This window comes from Diabrotica undecimpunctata, chromosome 1 (genome assembly GCF_040954645.1).
Source record: "Diabrotica undecimpunctata isolate CICGRU chromosome 1, icDiaUnde3, whole genome shotgun sequence".
In the NCBI taxonomy this organism is placed as follows: domain Eukaryota; kingdom Metazoa; phylum Arthropoda; class Insecta; order Coleoptera; family Chrysomelidae; genus Diabrotica; species Diabrotica undecimpunctata.
In genome coordinates, this window is record NC_092803.1 from 94,157,950 (window position 1) to 94,180,254 (window position 22,305).

At 30.0% G+C, this 22,305-nt stretch overlaps 2 long non-coding RNA genes across 2 annotated transcripts; one reads left to right on the plus strand and one right to left on the minus strand.

The window, feature by feature from the left end:
* Window positions 1-675: 675 nt before the first annotated feature.
* LOC140451540 (uncharacterized) lies at window positions 676-4,347 on the minus strand. The gene is made up of 3 exons (XR_011952073.1): window positions 3,997-4,347; window positions 3,652-3,896; window positions 676-3,592 (listed from the first exon to the last, which is right to left on the minus strand). It is a non-coding gene; the product is annotated as an uncharacterized lncRNA (long non-coding RNA).
* A 6-nt stretch (window positions 4,348-4,353) lies between these two features.
* On the plus strand, window positions 4,354-20,959 carry LOC140451547 (uncharacterized). The gene is made up of 4 exons (XR_011952077.1): window positions 4,354-4,426; window positions 19,106-19,252; window positions 19,382-19,432; window positions 19,711-20,959. It is a non-coding gene; the product is annotated as an uncharacterized lncRNA (long non-coding RNA).
* Window positions 20,960-22,305: the final 1,346 nt, after the last annotated feature.

Here is a 22,305-nt window from a genome sequence, read left to right on the forward strand (position 1 = left end):
GCATGGCTGCCATATTGTTTTGATATATTAAAAATCTTGATTAATTTAAACAATTTTACCCATTTTTTCATAATTTAACAGTAAAAAACAGTGATATTTAATATGTTTTAGTTACGTTTTTTTTATTAAGACATGTATATATACTTTTCTTTGCTTTTTATGTAAATTTTTTTTGATTCTTAGTACTTTTTTTGTTATTTTTTCTGTATTTTAGATTATTTGGGCACTTTTACTAGTTTAAAGCAAAGAAAACATTAAAATTTGAGGTTTTTTTCACTTTTTCAGCTAAGTCCACAAAAAATTTGGCATTTTAAAGGCGTTCCGGCTTACTAAATAATTACCCAATACTTTTCCTAGAATTATTACAACACTTTGTAGCTGCACAAGTGTGGCAAGGCTTTTTGTTTTTATTTTTGTACATATCGACGTACTTATACAACGTAATTGCGAAATAAAAAATGTATAAAGTTTATTTGTATCTATAAATACACAAAAAGTAAACAAATACAATGGCCTCTATATTATTTATCTATGACAAATGACAATGGCCAATGACCAATGAGAGCCGTCAAATTTTTCGGAGTCCAGAGAAAATGGCGTCGCTCTCTGCGCGAGTAAAATGCGCGAACTTTCGCGCCAAAGCGGAGTGGGAATACTGGTTGTCTATACCACAGTATAGATAACAACCAGTATTCTCACTCTACCGCGGTACCTTTGATCTTTTTAGACAAAATTCGGTGACCTTGACGCCATATTTTCTGGACGAAAACCGTGGACTGGCCCTGCACATATGGACGCGACAGAGCCGACTTTGATTTATTTAACAAAATTGATTTTAATTTCAACCAATTTCAAAACTCTTCTTGCTACTCTTTCATTCTTCGAGAAATTAAAAAAAAAAAAACCTAAAATTGTTTTGCGTTGTATTTATGATTTTGTTTTCTAAAGTTTCACAACTATTTGTTACAGAACTGTCTTATACACTATCAAAAAAAAAATCAAATGGAGAGTTATGCAACAGTTTTTAATAAATATGCTAGTTTTAAAGCTGTATGGTTATAAAGTAGAATAAAATGCAAAGTTTCATTTCAAAATTCAAATACAGAGTTTGAAATCAGTTAATATATTTTAATTATATCTCACTAAAAACACAAGAGGATGTGAACAAAACTCCTAAATATGTATATTGATTAGTGATTGATCTTACCTGTTCATTGTAATAGACTATTTTGACTTGTTATTTCGATATAAACGATTAAATAATGTGTTATTGATGTTTCCAAATAATCATTTTATTATTTTTTCTTTTAGTTTTGTTTTCATATTTTTGAGTAGGGAAATTTCTGTTATTGAATTTTAATAAATAGTACAAACGTACACGGCTAAATAAAGTTGTACAATATTTGAGTGGACTTTGTTTAAAAGGTGACTAAAAGTTATGGTACTAAGTCGAGAAACATGTTTTAATAATATTCGGCTTTACAGCTAATATGTCAAAATTCTTTTGAAAGAGAATGTCAAGTATACCTACTTATAAAGTCAGCAGAATCACCAGTAGGGATTTTTAGATTACCAAATGTGTCACCAGTTCTATTTTTATATACATTAACATATTGATATACAGTTTTAGCCGATAAATTAGTTACACTTTTTGAGTAGCTGTCTGGTATATTATTTTTAAATAATATATTAGGGCTGGGTAAACAAAATTTGCTACACAAAACATTTTTGTAAAACTTTTGGCCCCTTGAAGTACATTAAGAGACATCCTGTTTAAACTGATTACTGAATCTTCTACCTCTTGCCTTTTTTCTAGACTGTAAAATTTGAACATTTATGAAATTAGCTAAATTTAACGAAGGACAAAATTTAGATGTAAGTGCCATGTAGTCTTCAATTGTCACATTATCGACACATTTCTTTTCTGTAGAATGTACAGAATGTTTTCTGAATTTTTTATTTAAATAATGGTTTTCCTTCCATAATTTTATAACTGTACTTCATAGCACAATTTTTCTTTGAGTTTTTTCTTACAATCCTTGTTGATGTACATTAGACGTCTAACGGAATCGTACAAAGTGCTAAAAGTAGCGTCATCCTGTTAATGGTAAGAATGTATTAGTGGAAATAAAAAATAAATTTTTAAATGAACTTCATTTATTATTACATGTTGCATTAGATATTACATTTATTTGTTTATTTAATAATAACAAAGGTGACAGACCCACTGTCAAAATTAGACAAAAATACATTGTAGATAAATACAATTACAGATAAAAATCAAATATACATGTATAAAACAAGTACACATTAAGTTTACAAAGTATCATTTTGTAGTTTAAAATTTCAGAAGTTAAACAAATTATATCTCATGAGCACTGGTTTGCATGTATGAGAAGTCAGATCATACCTATATTTGAACCATAATTAGTTCTGCGATGAGATATATGGAAATGTAAATTCTGAAGAAGTGAACGGGAAGGAATATGAAAAGAAATTAGCTAAAGCAATTTAGGAGTATGGATTATTCTATAATTAATTGCTTTTGTTCAAATGTGATTTTGAATGATATTTTACATTTTTGTTTACTTGATCTTGATTAATGTCAATATAATTAATTAGAAGTAATACTCAATACATTTTTATGGAATATGATCAGATATTTTAGTTACATCTCACTAAAAACATAAGATAATGTGAAGAAAACCCCTAAATAGGTATATTAATTATTAATCGATATTATCTGATCACTGTAATAAAAAAAGAGTATTTTGACTTTATATATTGTTATAAATAAGTAAATAATGCTTTATTGATGTTTCCAAATAATCAATTTATTATTTTTTCTTTTGGTAATATTTTCATGTTTTTCGGTTTCAAATTTCTCTTCATGAATTTTAATGAATAGTACAAACGTACACAGCTAAATAAAGTTCTACAATATTTTAGTGGAAATTGTTCACAAGGGTGGCTAAAATTTATTGAACTAAATAGAGAAACATATGTTTTAATAATATTCGGCTGTACAGCTAATATGTCAAAATTCTTGTGAAAGAGACAGTCAAGTATACTAATAAAGTTAATAAAATCACCAGTAGGCATTTTTAGATTACCATATGTCTCACCAGTTCTATTTTCATATCCGTTAAATATGAATATACAATAGTATCTCACAAATTGGTTACACTTTTTGAGTATATGCCACATATTTCACAACTATGGAATTCTTAAACATTTTTTTATGAAATATCCACACAAATAGGTTATAAAATTTCAATTTTTCAATTGTCAATATACTTCTTTTCTGTAGACTGTAACTTCTGAAGTTTATTTTTTAAATAATGGTTTTTCTTCCTTAATTGTATAACTGTACTTCATAATACATTTTTTCGGGGAGTATTTATTGATAATTGTTGTGACACTTGAGTTGAACTTGATGTTACTGGAAGTGTAGTTACATGTTCAGGTTCTCCATGGAATATGTTGTTTTTACCAGGAGTAATAGTAATATCCTGAAGTACAGTTATAGTGGATGGTTTATGTTTAATACTAACATTTTTCTCTATATCCATAGCTGAACTTTTCACTACTTCTAAAAGAAAAAGAGAAAGCTTACATATGTGTTACATCTTAATTATTTATTTTATTTACCTTCATTAATAGGACATCTTGGAAGACATGTTTTGGACTACTGCAGAATAAGTATGATCAAAAGTTGATGAGCCCTCTGTTAAAGGAAAGTTTGTGAGAACTGCAGAAGGTTGTAATCGATTTCTCATATCATTCAGAAACATCTTATTGTCGAAATGAGTACCATAAAGACGATGACTTCTATGTAAACGTTCTGCCTTATCCAATAAATCTTCTCGTCCACATGCCATTAACCAAATTTTTGCCTAAATACAAACATTTTTTTAATACACGATGAAACGTTAATAAATAATATAACATCTTAACATCTGTAATACACAATTTTAATCCTAATTTAACACTCACCTATTAACATCTTTTGGAAAGAAAACAATACTTTTCCTAGAATTATTACAACACTTTGTAGCTGCACAAGTGTGGCAAGGCTTTTTGTTTTTATTTTTGTACATATCGACGTACTTATACAACGTAATTGCGAAATAAAAAATGTATAAAGTTTATTTGTATCTATAAATACACAAAAAGTAAACAAATACAATGGCCTCTATATTATTTATCTATGACAAATGACAATGGCCAATGACCAATGAGAGCCGTCAAATTTTTCGGAGTCCAGAGAAAATGGCGTCGCTGTCTGCGCGAGTAAAATGCGCGAACTTTCGCGCCAAAGCGGAGTGGGAATACTGGTTGTTGTCTATACTGTGGTATATCGTTAAAGGTTTGGTACCATTTGTTAGGTTACTTCCGAGTTTGGTTTTTATTTTATTTCAAAAAGGTAAGTGTAATTTTTTCTAAAATTAGTTATGTTTAAAAGAAACCGATTTGTTTCTAAGCGTCATCAACAGAGAATGGGTACGAAAAACGTAGATAATATTGTTGAAATTATTAATATCCCCGATATTCCATCTCCTTCAAACCTTTCTTCGGAATCCTTAACTGATCATTTTGATGAGAGGGCAGTTCAAATAGTTCAGGTTATAATACTTCCGATTTAACTTTTTATGTTAAGTACCGAAAATAATCCAAATTACCACGTGAACGACCGTTCTGGTGATCATTTACAAAGTTCTTCTTTCAATGAAACTGAAGAAGGGTCTAAATATGGTTGTAACGAGAATTCTGGAGAACCTTATCGAGATGTTTTTAATTTTTCCAATAAGTTATGCAACTGGACTTTGTCCTTTAACCTTTTCACTGCGGGAACCGGATATACACGTAAACGTAAAATAATTTCGTGCCCGTACAACGGGAACCGGCTAAATACGCGTACCCTTTTTCGGCATTCGCTGCGGAAACCGTATGAATCAGATACTGCTTACGTATTGTATGTTGCCTATAGAAAAGAGTTAAGCATGTTATATCAAAATTTACAATACATTTAAAAATTTTATACTTCACTGCGGGAGCCGTACAAATCCGCACGTTTTTACACAGGCACGCACTACAGGGATTTACTTGTAAAATCTTACGATTCCCTTTCGCCGTATTTATGTACGATAGTTTTTAGCAGCGTAATTTAATTTCTTTTCTTTAAGAATTTAATTGTGTGAATTACAGCTGTTGGTAAACCTATTTGAAAAAAAGGAAAAAAACTGTCGAATTATGAGTTTTAGTAAATACAATAGAATTGTTATCACATTTCACAGAATGGTTAACAGGTAAGAAGTATTCAAATTGAAATAATTTTATTATCTATTGCATTAATTAGCTAATAGTAAAGACTGTTCGAGACAGCTTGTCATATTGTAGGGTATTGTTAAATTATTTTTATTTACTACCTGAAATTTACGATCTAAATACATATTTTAATATTATTCAAGTTGAACCGAAATGAAAGACTTATTGTTGTCAAAACATATTTTTTGGATTAGTTCTATAATATAAAGAATTTATAATACTTGACCATTTGAAAAACCTTTTAGGATAATAATATTTTATGAATATTCAAAGAAGACGTAAACTACAGACTTGATAATGTTAAGATTATTTCTTTTAAGGCACAAATGAATTCTGCATCTCTCCTCCGGTTTGCATGCAGCGTCGTATTTCTATTATGATCATAGTGTTGTACACCATTCTGTACTAGTAGTGTATTTTTTTATAAAAATAAGTGGGTGCTTCTTAAATTTAGATTTCTTATACATTATTGACTAATAAAAGCAATTGCTGAGTGAAATGGCGCGTATACGCAAATATCTTAGCGAAAGTGAACTATATGAAATTTTAATTGAAAGTGACAGTGAGAATGAGTGTATTCTTGAAGAATCTGATGCAGAAAGTGATGAATCTGGATAAGAAAATGATAATGAAGAGACTCTACTATCATCAGCACAAGTTAGTGAAAATAGTGCTTTACTTTGGAATCTCTCTTCTCTTCAACAATCTAAACATCGTAAATATGAAAAGATTCCGTTATATAAATGGGAAAAGGGAGATCTACAACCAACTGTTCATAATTTTAATGACAATACATCATAGTGTTTGAATGAAAATTTAAAAAGTAGTCCAAGTGTTTTAAGTAGTTTCAAAACATTTTTTTCTTTGACTTTTATGAAATCAATGGTTGTTGAAATTAACAATTTTTACAAATTCGTTGTGGAACATAGTGATATTGAACAAAATTCTCGTGTCGCAACAAATTGGAAAGACACTGATGTGGATGAAGAGTATTGTTTTCTAGCTTTGTCGTTCCTTACATTGTCGTTGTTAAGTTTTTCAGATAACAATACCGTTAACAAACAAGACTCCCTTTTTAAGCTGCAAATCGTTATAGACCATTTAAAGACCGTTTTTCGTAGATTTCTGTATCCATTCAGAAACATTTGCATCAACGAAAGTTTGATGCTTTATAAGGGAAGGCTAGCATTTAAACAGCACATATTTGGAATTAAATTCCACGTTTTATGTGACTGTGAGACAGGCTACAATTTGGACTTTTTTATTTATACTGGGTCTAATACTGACATTAAAATCTTCAATAAAGACCTAAAAAATGCATAGCCTGTAATGTGTCTCTATGCATTAGGCCATGCTTTGAAAAATACCATTGTATAACAAATTTTAAATTTTCCTTTTAATGTAGTCAAAACTTTTATTTATATTTTGCATTTGAATGTTTTGTGTATCATTATTTGTAGTTTTTTACCTTGTTGCTACAATTATTTATTTATTTATTTATTTATATACGGCATCCATTTACTTACAATTTTTACAAAGTTACATCTTACAATCAATAAATTATTAAAATAACAATCACAAGTTTTACAAAGTTACACCTTAACAACAATAAATTATTAAAATAACAAACACCTCAGAATAATACAAACATATAAGAATAATATAGATGTACAACAAACTTATTGTAAGATACTTTTTAGTTGTTTTTTAAACAAACTAATTTTGGAGTCAAAAATATCCATTTGTCTTGGTAGGCTATTAGCACTCCGGACCAATCGTGTAGTTGGTTCATTGATACCATAATTAGTGTGGTGAAATGGCACTGAAAAGATTTCTGATTGTCTGTTGCTTCTACTAGGAACTTTAAGACTAACAAGCGATAAGAGTTGAGGACAATCTATAAAAGCATTGATAACTTTGTGTAAGAAACATAAATCTAACAATGTCCTCCTTGACTCAAGTGTTGGTAAGTTAAGACTATCTCTTACCCACTGATAGTTGTATTCCTCTCTCCTGTATCCACTCTTATAGGCTGCTACCCTCAGAAATTTATTCTGGACTCTTTCAATCTGTTGAATGTAACAGTGGTATGATGGGGACCATACAACTGATCCAAACTCCAGAATGGGTCTAACGAGACCACAATAAAGTTTTCTAAATGTAAACAAAGACAGGTCCACTGATGTGCGTTGGATAAATCCCAGCACTTTCATCGCTCTATTTGTTACTTGGTTGATGTGGCTTGAGAATGACAGTTTGGTGTCTAACCAGATTCCCAAATCTAATACTTCATTTTTCGAGGCTAATGGCAAGTTATTTATGTAGTAAACAAATTCAATTGGATTTCTTTGCCTTGAGAATGTCATTTTATGACATTTGTTTATATTGAGTGACATTTTGTTTAAAGTGCACCAATCATAAAACGATTTAAGATCTTCCTGTAATATAGCAGCATCATTCCAGGATTGAATTTTTCTAAACAGTTTTACATCGTCAGCAAACATAAGAACACTACAATTTTTGATTTGTTGTACTAAATCAACCAGAAACAAACAAAACAAAACAGGGCCACAATGGGAGCCTTGTGGCACGCCCGATGGAACTGTTATTTCAATTGAAGTGTCACTTCCCAAGTTAACTGCCTGCGTACGGCCACTAACAAATTCTGTAATCCACTGAAGAAGGGGATCCAAAATACCCAAAGCTCTTAGTTTTTGTAAGAGAACCCCATGGTTTACCCGATCAAATGCTTTGGAAAAGTCAGTATAGATTGAGTCAACCTGGACTCCCTCTTCAAAGCTGTTGTATATATGATTCACATACAAAACTAGGTTGGCATCTGTTGACCTCCCTCTCATAAAGCCAAATTGTTCAGGATTAAAAATGCTTCTAAAACTCCATGTCAGTTTCTTACTAACCAAACAATCAAGCAACTTGGGCAGCTCTGACTGATTACAGACAGCTCGATAGTTTGATATATCGTTCCTTGCACCCGATTTAAAAATCGGCTTTAAAAAACTTTTCTTCCAGAGACTGGGAAAGCTACCAGTACCAAGTGATCTGTTAAAAATAAACAAACAAACAATTACTAATAATAAATAAAATAATGATAATTTTTCAGTACATTTAATTTTTTTTATTTTTCAAAAATCTAACAACAAATTTATAGTTGTTATTTCTACTAAATTGTAAATACAGTCCTGAATAGACTGTATTGATACACTGCGCGAACCGTATTTATACGCCATAGTACTTCATCGACTGACTGCGGCAACCGTGTTGATCAGCACGGGCATGAAACAGCCGTACCAGAAACCATACTACTTTTATAACTAGCCGCAGTGAAAAGGTTAATACTAGGTGATTTATTAAAAATTCATAAAGAAGTTCCTGATCTTTCTCATTTGCCTTCAGATGCTAGAACCCTTCTTGCTTCACCCAGAGAACAAATACTCTAATCCACATGATTCAAATTTCAAAGGTATTTTTATCTTGGCAAAAAAACAATGTTATATTTGTGTAAATTTTGATGAAATCCCACTAAAAAAAGAGTTTTAGTAGTCATTTTTATCCTAGTTTGTGTAATTTGTTTATATGTATATCCTAAAATTGTAGGTTGAATAGGCATTTACCATGGTTATGAGAAGCCATATTTTTTGGATTAGTTCTATAATATAAAGAATTTATAATACTTGACCATTTGAAAAACCTTTTAGGATAATAATATTTTATGAATATTCAAAGAAGACGTAAACTACAGACTTGATAATGTTAAGATTATTTCTTTTAAGGCACAAATGAATTCTGCATCTCTCCTCCGGTTTGCGTGCAGCGTCTATTTCTATTATGATCATAGTGTTGTACACCATTCTGTACTAGTAGTGTATTTTTTTATAAAAATAAGTGGGTGCTTCTTAAATTTAGATTTCTTATACATTATTGACTAATAAAAGCAATTGCTGAGTGAAATGGCGCGTATACGCAAATATCTTAGCGAAAGTGAACTATATGAAATTTTAATTGAAAGTGACAGTGAGAATGAGTGTATTCTTGAAGAATCTGATGCAGAAAGTGATTAATCTGGATAAGAAAATGATAATGAAGAGACTCTACTATCATCAGCACAAGTTAGTGAAAATAGTGCTTTACTTTGGAATCTCTCTTCTCTTCAACAATCTAAACGTCGTAAATATGAAAAGATTCCGTTATATAAATGGGAAAAGGGAGATCTACAACCAACTGTTCATAATTTTAATGACAATACATCATAGTGTTTGAATGAATATTTAAAAAGTAGTCCAAGTGTTTTAAGTAGTTTCAAAACATTTTTTTCTTTGACTTTTATCATTGTTTAAATAGGACTAGTTAGACAATCTTTATGGAACAAACGTTTGATTTTTATTCTGCCGTCATATGGCGGCCTCTAGTCATAAATTTAAAAAACTATTAACAGAAACTTAATTCTCAGCAGGATTCTATTCGAGTATATTTTTACCTGTCTGATAACTTATGCAAACCTGTACACGGGTGCCAGATTGTGAAGAAAATATAAGATTTTAATAAAATGCTTATTGTTATTATCGTTGTATGCGTTTTGTGAAACATAACTTGACTATTTCGAGCGAATATTTCAAATTGTTTTTCTACTTTGAGACTTGATAAATCTAAACCGGTTAGTAATCTATTTAAATGAAGCAGTTAAATGCTGCCTTTTTTTGATTTTCATTAGTTTACCAGATATTTAATTTGGTTATATGATTTGTTAGCAAAGGATTAAATATTTAATTGAAATAGACTCGACTGCTATCGTCTTAGAACACTCATGCGGAGGTTTATTTTTTAGTCAAGACTTGAGTTTTATCATTGTTTAAAAAAAAATCTTTTTAAACAATGGTTTTATGTATGTTTTGAGAAAATTAAATTTTCAATCTTTTAATCTTTAAAATGACGTTTGAAAATATAGTAAATTTATGGGTATGGTTTTTTGATAATGGTTTTGAAACAAATAAACAGATCTATATGCCACAACAAGAGGCAACACATATTTAGGGACAAATTAATCTATGTGTTGGAATAAAAGGAATAATAATTAACAAAACTTTAATAAATAGTACCCTTTATTTTATTTATTTATGTATTTTATAATATACACACCATTTTTGTATTTCTGTTTACATAAATGAGAATGTTTTTTTCAATCAACTCGCCCGATATGACTGTTTATGCAAAAATTAAATTCGCGTTATTTTAATAGTTAGATAACACTTATGAAAATTCTAATATCTACACCATAGACAATATTAACAAAATAATAAATCAAGGTAAAAAAACAAAACAAAATTGTTTACATTAACAGTTATAGAAATCGATTGTAACATTGTTTGCATGAACTAAAATAAGCAATGTATGAGTTGGATCTATGTATGAACCAGAAATACTAGTTTAAAAATATTAGATCGATGTTTAACTACAATGGTATCAAGTCCAACAAACGTTATGATAGCAAAGTGTTCAAGAAAAACTGCAGCAGAAAACTGAGTTTGTGGCTTTCGTGCAGTTTGTACAGATTTTGTCCTAATCTTAACCAGTCTCTTTTTTTAGTGCTGTTATGCGAGTTTTAAGAAGATTAATCCGTATTCGAGATGAATGTAATCTCCTTTAAAGTGTGTGATAATTATGAAATCTTTTTTTCTTGACCAATGGTGATAACGGCATATCTAAAAAGCTCATCAACAAAATCGTCAAGTTCAGAATTACCACTGTGCGAAACAGTATTGGCACTGGTTGATGGTTGTTTTTCTATTGAATACGTATGAAAAACGCGTGGTGTCGTTAACGAACCTTCCTCTTCTACCTCACTATATTTTTTTGGTATAGCAGTACTGGGTAAATATTTTGCATTTAGATATTTTTGGTCAAAATGCTTACTGCATAGATTTTTTTTTAAATCGGGTAGCTCCAGACTTTCCAATGCAGCATTACCTACAACAATATTATTATTAACACAACTAAAAAAAAGCAACTTTCTGCACAATAAATTAAAAAAATAAGTTCTGTATTTAAGATATAGATAACTTGGCAGTTATGCCAATATATGTTTATATCTATATATATATATATATATATATATATATATATATATATATATATATATATATATATATATATATATATATATATATATTATATAAGAGTAAGAAAAAAAATTTTTAGATAGGAAAAAAAAGAAATTAATTACTATTTAAATGGGAACAAGCCACAATTAAAGGTTAAAATACGTTTATTGACGTTTCAATTTCCACTTCGGAAATCGTTCTCAAACATGTTTGTTTTTTAGAACGATTTCCGAAGTGGAAATTGAAACGTCAATAAACGTATTTTAACCTTTAATTGTGGCTTATTCCCATTTAAATAGTAATTAATTTAAAATGTCACAAGAAAATAGCTTCAGAACAATATTAGGAAAAAAAAAGATCCCATATCACTACCAAAAACAAATTTTTTATAGTCCTATGGGATCTAGTCATGGATGATGTTATCAGTGATTGTATCAACAATTACACTTTTTTCATTCCTTTTATTAAAAGATATGTAGATGATTTAGTTTTGGCACTTCCTAAGCACAAAATTAATGAAATAGTCAACATTTTCAACAATCATAATCAACATATACAATTTACAGTTGAGGAAGAGGTAGGTGATTCTCTAGTTCCTTAGAGAAGGTTTCAAGTCCAGTGCTTTATACAGGTTGGTGAATTGTTTGTAGTCGGTAAGTTTGGTATGGTTGATTCGTAGTCTTCTAATAGTCAATGAATCTCTTCTAGTTATGAAGTCTAGCGAGAGATGACCAATAAAAGATTGAAGTTTATGAAAAGTTGTTTTGCTCTTTTGCTATAAGTTTTGTCAAATATCCTCTACTGACTTTTTCAAAACGAATTTCGAGATTCGTTAGCTAGTTGAATTGTGATAGCTTCTTTGGCAAAATTATCTGCTGTTTTATTACCAGTAGTTCCGGTGTGAGAAGGCAGCCATATGAGAGAGACTTACATCGTAAGCAGAGAGATTTTGGTATATGTCATGAATGTTTTGAACTAATAGGTGGTCAGTGAAAATTGTATTGACTAAATGGATATATGAAAGTTAATCTGAACAAATGGCAATATGTCTGTTTTGATGGGAGATGCATTTAAAAGCCAACAGAATACTATATAGTTCACCTGTGCAAACGTTGCATATTAAGGGTAACCGAGATGATCTTACAAGTTCATGTTTAGTGGTTACTGCGCAACCAATACCAGTGGTAGTTTTAGAAGCATCTGTATAGAAAATTAAATTCTAAAAATGCTTTCTTTATAAGAAGGTTACAAGATTCAAGTTTGTTAAAAATGGTGAGTGAGGTATATATTGAAGGGAGATCTTTAGCCCAGAGGGGAAGTAAAGTTAGAGGAAATGAACTAGTCTGAAAAAGGTCAATATTTTTAAGTAGTGGACAAATTAATTGAGGTATAGGTTTTATGATAAGGTGTTGGTTATTGTTAGTGGAAGAAGACGCCATTGTGGCAATTAGGGAATGAACGGGATTAAATGGATTTGCGGATGTTGATGCTGCATACGAAAGTAGAAGTGATTATCGTCTTAGGGTAGGAGAAAGTTCATTAGATTCACGGTATACACTCTCAATAGGACTAAAGCGAAAAGCGCTCAGACCTAGAAGAAGTTTTATCGGCACCCCATTGAAGATGACTGAGGGTTTTAAAACAAACAAACAAACTTTTAAAACAATTGATTTTAAGTTCAGAGATTTGACTCTTTCAATTTAATCTGGAGTCAAACATAAAACCGAGAATTTTACATTAATTAACAGCAGAAAGTAGAGAATTGTTAAATAAAATTTTGGTGAAGGGAGTGAAAATTCTTCTGGAAAATTTTACTAATTTGGTTTTGTTCTCAGTAAGTGATAATCCTAGTTCGTTAGATTTATCTTGAAGTAGATTTACTACACTTTGTATAAGTTTATATGAGGTTGGGACCATGTTGCCATTTGCCATGTTATTATATCCACTGGTAGCTTTAACATCCTAATATATAAGACTAAATAATGTAAACTAAATTGTAACATATAACTTTTAACGGGTTTTTACCCAGATATTTAGCGGCTCAAAACATGTTCACCTAGACACCGATGATGGAATATAGATTCCAAAAACCTTTTGTCTTCATGACATAGCCCATTTGGGTTTTTTAATTTATATACCTTTTATAATGGATTTTAACAAAAATTTTTTTTGTAATGATTTTTCTTTTATATTAGTATAGATTGGGGCAAGATCTTTCATTAACGATTGTCAGCGGTATATCAGTGGTAAATTTACTGGCTTCATTTAGAGGGTCGTTGGTGCCTAAGGAATTTTCGAGAAATTTTTCAAGATAATTCTAGAAAACCCTAATTTTTGTAAATTTATAGGATTTGAGTGCAGCTTTTAGTTCGAAATAGTTTATAAAAGAGTTCGGATAATTGGTATCTTGTGAAACTAAGGATGAATAAGGAAAGGGTGAAGGAAGAAAAGAGTATAATATATGGTTAGGTCCAGATTTGTTCCAAAACTTTTATTTTATCAAGTATAACCTTTTGATTAAAATAGGGATTGGATATTTTAAGGTTATTTTTTATTAACAATTTTTTTTTTAAACTAGACTTGGGCTAGTATTTGAAGTACATAAAGTTTTCTTACTTAATTAAATATCGTGTCTAAATTTGGCAAAAGATGAAGTAAAAATATACAAAGAGCAGAAAACTCATGATATATGCCTATTGATCATCTGATGTTCCGTATTTCTTAGGGACTGTTCGATTAGTGAATGCGGGATGGAAGGAGATACATTTGAAATAAGGATTCTTTTGGTCGCAGAAAGAAGCCTGCAGATAAAGATGACGGTGAAATTAATTATGACGTTCGGTGTATTAGTTGATCAACGATGTCAGTAGAAGTGAGGAAAATGTAGATTCGATTATTCGAAATGCGAGATTTAAAAGTAATATTTTTTGGATAAACTATTTTACCAATTTCTTTAATATATTCAAATAAAACAGTATTCAAAATGGAGTGCATGACAATAACTTGTCCCCTTTTAGAAAACGAACGGGAAGGAGGTCTAGAGACTGCGGCAACGACATATGATTTTGGGTTGAAACTGGAGTTGTTTTGTGTAAATGTAAATATTTAATTACTGTTCATGATGTGTAGTTCTGGTTACCCAGACCGTAACACAATACCTAAACGTGAGTACCTAAAGGACCCTCTCCCAAACTGGAAAGAAAGAAAAAAAGGATCTCACCTATTTCTTGGGATTTTCTCTGGTTTTCTTTAATTAAACCAATATAGCCACAATTAAATTCGACTATTGAAATATAAAACCAAATTTGATACTCGTCTTCTTATCACATTGTGATTAAAGAACTTCGCTTCGTATTGTTAACTCGTCGATGAATTAATTTATCTGTTTAACACTGTTTAATTCTTTAAAATCCATTAGGAACTTTAACAAGGGTGTTTAACCTTTGACAGTTATTTGATGTTTTTTGAATCGATTATTTGAAGCTTTATTTATAAACTTCACCATTTTATTAAACTTATTATTAAAAAAACGGTTTGCAAAAGTGCTTTTTAGCTTCTAAACATTTATACTACTTTTGATATTTTTCATGTCATACGGCTGTACGTAGGCTCAATCAAAAGCTGGCGTAAAAGCACAATTTAAAAAAAAAAACAGAACTTTCTATAACCACTAACAAGAAACAAGCTGAGATATTGCAGCGGACAGATCTCCCTTGCATTTTTCTGTGGCGATATTTTACGAGTACCATTATTTTAATGTTTCAAAACTAATTTACTTCTTCACTGTGTATGCTATCGATAAATCGAATTATAAAAATTAGATATTCTTTTACAATGTTCAATTTTCAGCTCTTAATGTTAATAAACAATGAAAATATTTGCAATTTCTTAAACAAGAAAAAAAATGCTATTTGATTTTCTCTGGGCCATAGAAGGTTTTGGTTTTTTTTAACGTTTTTTTTTATTAGCTTTATATTGAGCCTACATACAAGTGTATGACATAAAAAAGTCAAAGTTATTAGAAATTTTTATATGCTAAAAATTTGTTACTATTCAAACTGATTTTTAAAAACAAATCTATTATATTCTTGATGTTTTTTTTTAAATAGTTTAAAACGAAGCCATAAAAAATCGATTGCTATTTACAAAATATCCCTAGAGTAACTGTTTGGACAAGTACAGTTGTTTAAATAATCGGTCTCCTGGATAAACAAATTGAATAACTCATAAACTGTATGGTCGTTCTGTATGACATTTAGCACACTTTAAAAACTCATTAACTGCCATAATTTTAAATAGTTGTATTACATATCGTTATGCAAAAAGAAAGTTATTAACATTTATAAATTATACTTTAAAAATAAGGGTTTTTAAATTATCTCGGTCAATTCTTTATGTATTTTAATTATAAAAATATCAATATTAGAGAACATTTTATGATCTATAACTTTTATTTTAACGTTTTATGCGCATAAACTTTTTTCACTTTTTACGATTGTTTAAAAAAAAAGCAAAGCAAAATTAGCTAAAGTCTTCACATAATTGTCATCAGCTACCCCTCATGTACCTTTTAGAGACTTTAAATATCTGTTTAAGATTTTTTCAGCTTTTTTAGAGTTGTAGATCATAAAAAGTAATGTAACTTTTGAGAGTATCTAAATTAAAATACAAGAAACTATTAATCGAAATAGTTGCAAAAAAACTTATTTTTGCAGTTATTTATAAATTAAAATAACTCTTTTTTGTGCAAAAACATATAACATAGCTCCTTGAAATTATGGAAATTAATAAGTTATTACAGTGCGCTAAATGTCAATCAGAGCAAATAGTTTATAGGTTATTTAATCTGTTTATAAACATTTATATCTTTGATATCGTTTATGCCACAAACTTATATAGAGGCTAATGAAAAACTGATGAAAAACACACTTCCTAAAAAAAAAAGAATCTTCTATGACCATTACGAGCCAAGAGAGCATTTTATATTTAAAACCAAAGCATTTTATTCTTAAAATCATACTTCCATTGTCTATTAACAGTAAAAGATGAAAATTGAAGGGACTCTAAATAAAGATCTGAATTGTGCGATCCAGCTTACAGATGGCATATGCGGTAAAGAAGTAAAAATTTATAACCCGTTAAAATGATGGTACTCGTAAAATACCTCTTCGGAAAAGTAGAATGGAGAACCATCTGAGCTCCGTTTTGGATAAAACTGGATAAAAAACGTTTTATTAAGCAAAAGAATGACCTCTCACTTTTTAAAATTGTTTAAACAAAAACAAACCAAAATACCTGTGTGTCTTCACAGATTTATTATTAACTAACACTCGTATATCTTTTAGAACCTTCAAATATCTTTATAAGATTTTTACGTGTAATCAATGATTTTTTTACAGATGGACTGGTGTATAAATTAGTTCTCCGATAAAGATGAACTTATTTCTACTTATTATAATACCAACGAAAACGTAAAATTAAAATGATGAATGAAAAAAAAAATAAACATTTTTTTAAGTTAATTACGTAACGGAAACGGTGTAAAATAAAAGAATATAAAAAAAGTTTCTATTTACTTACCAGAGTGTAATATCCATGTTTGACAAGCCGAAAGATTTTTTGTCGGAAATCTGAACATTCTTAAACCATGAATTTTGTATGATGATAAACCACATTTGTAATAACAACAAATATTTCCAGCCATCTGTAAAAAACGATTTATTTATTATGGAAGTAACATTATTTTAATTTAAAATCTTTTTTTTCAAATATTATCGAATGTATGTATTATCCGCTAAAATTTATTTCTAAATACCTAATTTGTTCATTTCTCATACAAATGTTTTTTGTTTTAAACACACAGAATTAAAATGTTTTACTTACCTCGGACCAAATTTTTGTAATACACTTCCACATAAAATAAAATATTTAAATTCTTTAAACTTATTTAGATATAGGAAGATTTAGAAGCCACAGTACATTTATGTACAATTTTAGTTGACACGATATTTACTAGTTGATAGTAATAACTCTATTTTAAATGAATATCTTAAGTGATTCAAGGTCTGTTTTTTGTTACATGTTTATTTGTAAATAAATCTGTTGCTACTATGTCAGTGAAATATTGCAACGCTGGTGAATTTAATTCAATGGATCAAAAATGGACGTTAAGTTTGGTCTTTAACTTTTTCACATAGCACCATCTAGTATAACGTATATCAAACAAACAATGGTATATTAAAATCTATTGAGACAGAAAGAGTGGTGCCATCTAGTGACTGTCTCAATTAGAATCAAACAAATTTATACATTGCGTTGGCTAACTAGTTCTATTTAAACAATGCTTTTATGAAATCAATGGTTGTTGAAATTAACAATTTTTACAAATTCGTTGTGGAACATAGTGATATTGAACAAAATTCTCTTGTCGCAACAAATTGGAAAGACACTGATGTGGATGAAGAGTATTGTTTTCTAGCTTTGTCGTTCCTTACATTGTCGTTGTTAAGTTTTTCAGATAACAATACCGTTGACAAACAAGACTCCCTTTTTAAGCTGCAAATCGTTATAGACCATTTAAAGACCGTTTTTCGTAGATTTCTGTATCCATTCAGAAACATTTGCATCAACGAAAGTTTGATGCTTTATAAGGGAAGGCTAGCATTTAAACAGCACATATTTGGAATTAAATTCCACGTTTTATGTGACTGTGAGACAGGCTACAATTTGGACTTTTTTATTTATACTGGGTCTAATACTGACATTAAAATCTTCGATAAAGACCTAAAAAATGCATAGCCTGTAATGTGTCTCTATGCATTAGGCCATGTTTTGAAAAATACCATTGTATAACAAATTTTAAATTTTTCTTTTAATGTAGTCAAAACTTTTATTTATATTTTGCATTTGAATGTTTTGTGTATCATTTGTTTGTAGTTTTTTACCTTGTTGCTACAATTACTAATAATAAATAAAATAATGATAATTTTTCAGTACATTTAATTTTTTTTTATTTTTCAAAAATCTAACAACAAATTTATAGTTGTTATTTCTACTAAATTGTAAATACAGTCCTGAATAGACTGTATTGATACACTGCGCGAACCGTATTTATACGCCATAGTACTTCATCGACTGACTGCGGCAACCGTGTTGATCAGCACGGGCATGAAACAGCCGTACCAGAAACCATACTACTTTTATAACTAGCCGCAGTGAAAAGGTTAATACTAGGTGATTTATTAAAAATTCATAAAGAAGTTCCTGATCTTTCTCATTTGCCTTCAGATGCTAGAACCCTTCTTGCTTCACCCAGAGAACAAATACTCTAATCCACATGATTCAAATTTCAAAGGTATTTTTATCTTGGCAAAAAAACAATGTTATATTTGTGTAAATTTTGATGAAATCCCACTAAAAAAGAGTTTTAGTAGTCATTTTTATCCTAGTTTGTGTAATTTGTTTATATGTATATCCTAAAATTGTAGGTTGAATAGGCATTTACCATGGTTATGAGAAGCCAAAATTTGCAAATGAATGTTTGATTGATTTTGTAACAGAGGCTGTTTTTTTATTAGATAGTTTAAGCTAAAATAATTAAGCATGGATGATCAAGTTTATGGGGTAGTTAGATTACTATTACATGTTGATTTATATTTTAGGATAATGAGCTTTCCAAAATTGATGAGACGAATTTGTTAGGAGAAGCCCTAAGAAGCTGATCAATAAAATTCAACGAAAATATAGTTGGCTAGGGAAAAATCAATATAAAGCTTTTGAAGACACACATATAGCTCTGATTTTAAAAGGTTTGTAACTTTATAGGTTTGTAATTTACACTATTGCTTAAGTGGCCACATATAGCTGATGAAGCATATCATTAACTATGCCTTATATGTAATTTAGATGGCAAAATTTACCAACTCACAAATTTTCAGGTCTGGCTATGAGATTGCTTTAAGAACTACAGCTAGCTATATGAGATGAAGGTTTGTTGTTGGCCTTATATTTTATTTATACACTGTTATTTTTGTTTTTTAAGTATCAAAGTGTAATTACTGCTCATTTGGTCATTAGAAATAAATACCAATGGTTTTGTTGGTATTCTTCCAGTTCAGGTGAGATTCATTAAAACCACAGCAATTGAAATTCATGTGTTTAATTTTACGCCTTTGAATGATGATTTATTCACAATAAGCAAAGTATAATGAACTACATCTGAAATTAGTTTGTTCAATTTATGAATGTACATTAATTTTGTTTTCAGATGCTGCTTGGAAAAACTCCAAAACCAGCATTGCCATGGGGAAGGCAATTGAAACTTGATAATGAAATATTTGAGGAGATCTGAAGAGAGGGCAGATAAAATTTAATTTGCATGTTGTATATGATAATTTTGTAATGGTTAAATTGTGTGGTTGGTGAACAGAAAGGGACAGTCAGTTTTTGAGACATTTTTATTTATTAAAAATAGGTACCTAAAAAGTTATCTACTGCTGAAATAAAATAGACAAAGTTCCATATTAAGTATTGATCTTTTTCATACTTATGATTTCAACTTTAAAACTCAACAATTGACTTGTCTGATTTTAATTGCCTACCACACAATTGTATCAGAATGGGAAAGGATAAGTAAAGTTGAATGGTTCTGTTTTTAGTGAGCCACAGTTTCAACGATTTTGCCATTTCTTTAGCAGTACTCGCAATCCTTCTTTCTCCTGTATAGACAAGTGTAGTCAAAGATCCCATATCAGTCACAGCCATATTCACTCTTTAACTATTAAAATTTGTGACATTCTAGCATGATTACAGTGTCTTAATACCAAGAAAGGTCTTGATCTAGACGGAATATCTTAACTTATGTTTAAGGAGTTGTGCATTCTTTTCTAGGCCTCTATGCTTATTTTTAATATATCTGACTGAGGTCACTTTTCATCACAATTTATTTATTGATTTTATCCTTAACTCATTGATTCTTAATTATCATTCCAATATAATTCTTTCTGCTATTCCTAAAATTTTTGAGGCTTTACTGATTGATTTTTTGACAGTAAATTGAAGAGCTTCATACTGGTCAGCATGGTTTACTGTCTAGTCGTTCAATTTCTACTAATTACACTGATTATGTTATAATTGCATTAAAAAAACATTTTTTATGTCGATTAGATTTATACTACTTGTCTACAAGCATCTACTGTTTTTCTAAATTATGTAGACCATATTCTATTCTGGTATAATCAATTTCTTGAATCTGGATTCTCTTACCAGAAGAGTTACCTTTCAATCTTTATTTTTAAGGTTTTTTATAAAATAATCAATCTCCTGAATTGCTTCACCTAGTTTTCATATTTTTATCTGTAATTTTGTGTATATTTCTATAATGTTGCATTTTTGTATAATTTTGACAGTGAATTTGTCCATTCATTCCATTTGTTATTAATAAATAATTAAAAATATATGTAATAATAAATGTAAGGTCCCTTTAAAACATGTGTATGTTTTATTACTCAAAATGATTTTATACTCCTATAATGGTTGCATTTTTGTATAATTTTGACAGTGGATTTGTCCCGTTTGTTAATAATAAATAAATATAAATAAAGTAAGTTCCATTAAACATTTACGTTTTATTTCCCAAAATACATTCCTAATATGCACAGGATGAAGCACATTTAGTACTTTATACAATGGCGTTGACGTCTAATTTACATCCTCAGCGCTAAAATAGACGTCCGAAAACATCACAAAAGTCCATCCAGTAAGTCCTCCGGACGTATATGGACGTTCGATTAACGTCCCGGTACGTCCGCTCGGACATTTGGACCAATATAGGACGTAATTGGGACCAAAGCGACGTCCTTAAAGTCCGTGAGGGACGTACTATTGACGTCCATTGGACGTACGTGTGCTATTAGGGTATAAAAACAGAAGTAAAGTACCTGGGCCTTCATCTAGACGAAAAACTTACTTAGAAATCACATATTACAGCCAAATGACGACATCTCGACCTAAAAGTTAAAAATATGAGCTGGCTAATCAACAGAAGATCGCAACTTTCATTAGAAAACAAACTGACCATCTATAAAACAATACTCAAACCAGTGTGGACATACGGAATTGAGCTGTGGGGCTGTAGCAAACCATCCAACACGCAAATACTACAGACATTCCAGTCAAAAACTATTCGTATGTTAGCTAAAGCCCCATGGTATGTGTCAAACCAAACCCTTCATCAATGCTGTGATTGCCGTCCACTCCAGAAGATACATGAATCGCAGCGCAGACCATCCAAACCATCTCATAGATGAATTATTCAACCCCACTGGTTGACAGACGTCTAAAAGACTTTGGTCAGAAGATCTAGCTGCTAGGTAAATTCCAGAGAGTCGTCAATGGACGACACCTGCCCACAAGCCAAGAACATACATCATATTTACTTATTACTGTATTGAAGTAGATTGTAAATTAGCAATAAATAAATAAAAAAAATTTTCTTGTTATATCTGAAATTACATAAAAGACAGCCAGAGGCCATCTTTTTTATTATAAGTTATTTACCTACCGCCTTTTTAAATTGCATTCACTACAGTTTCTAGTAGAATAGTGAATTTAAGATTTTTTTAGTAGCAATGGTAATTGTTTCTTTTTAAAGTATTTCGTACAGTTCTAGCAGTAATACCAGTTTCTTTTGAAATTAGGGTGTTTGTTACAAGGAAAATTGATTTCAGTTAGACTACTTACAGCAGTTTCACGCTGTCCTGTTCTTCATTAATTGCACGAGCTGGTTAATTTATCTCTATCACTATCCCTTCAGTTTCTACAATTCTTGACACAATCAGTTTTTTTTTAATTTAAAAATAAT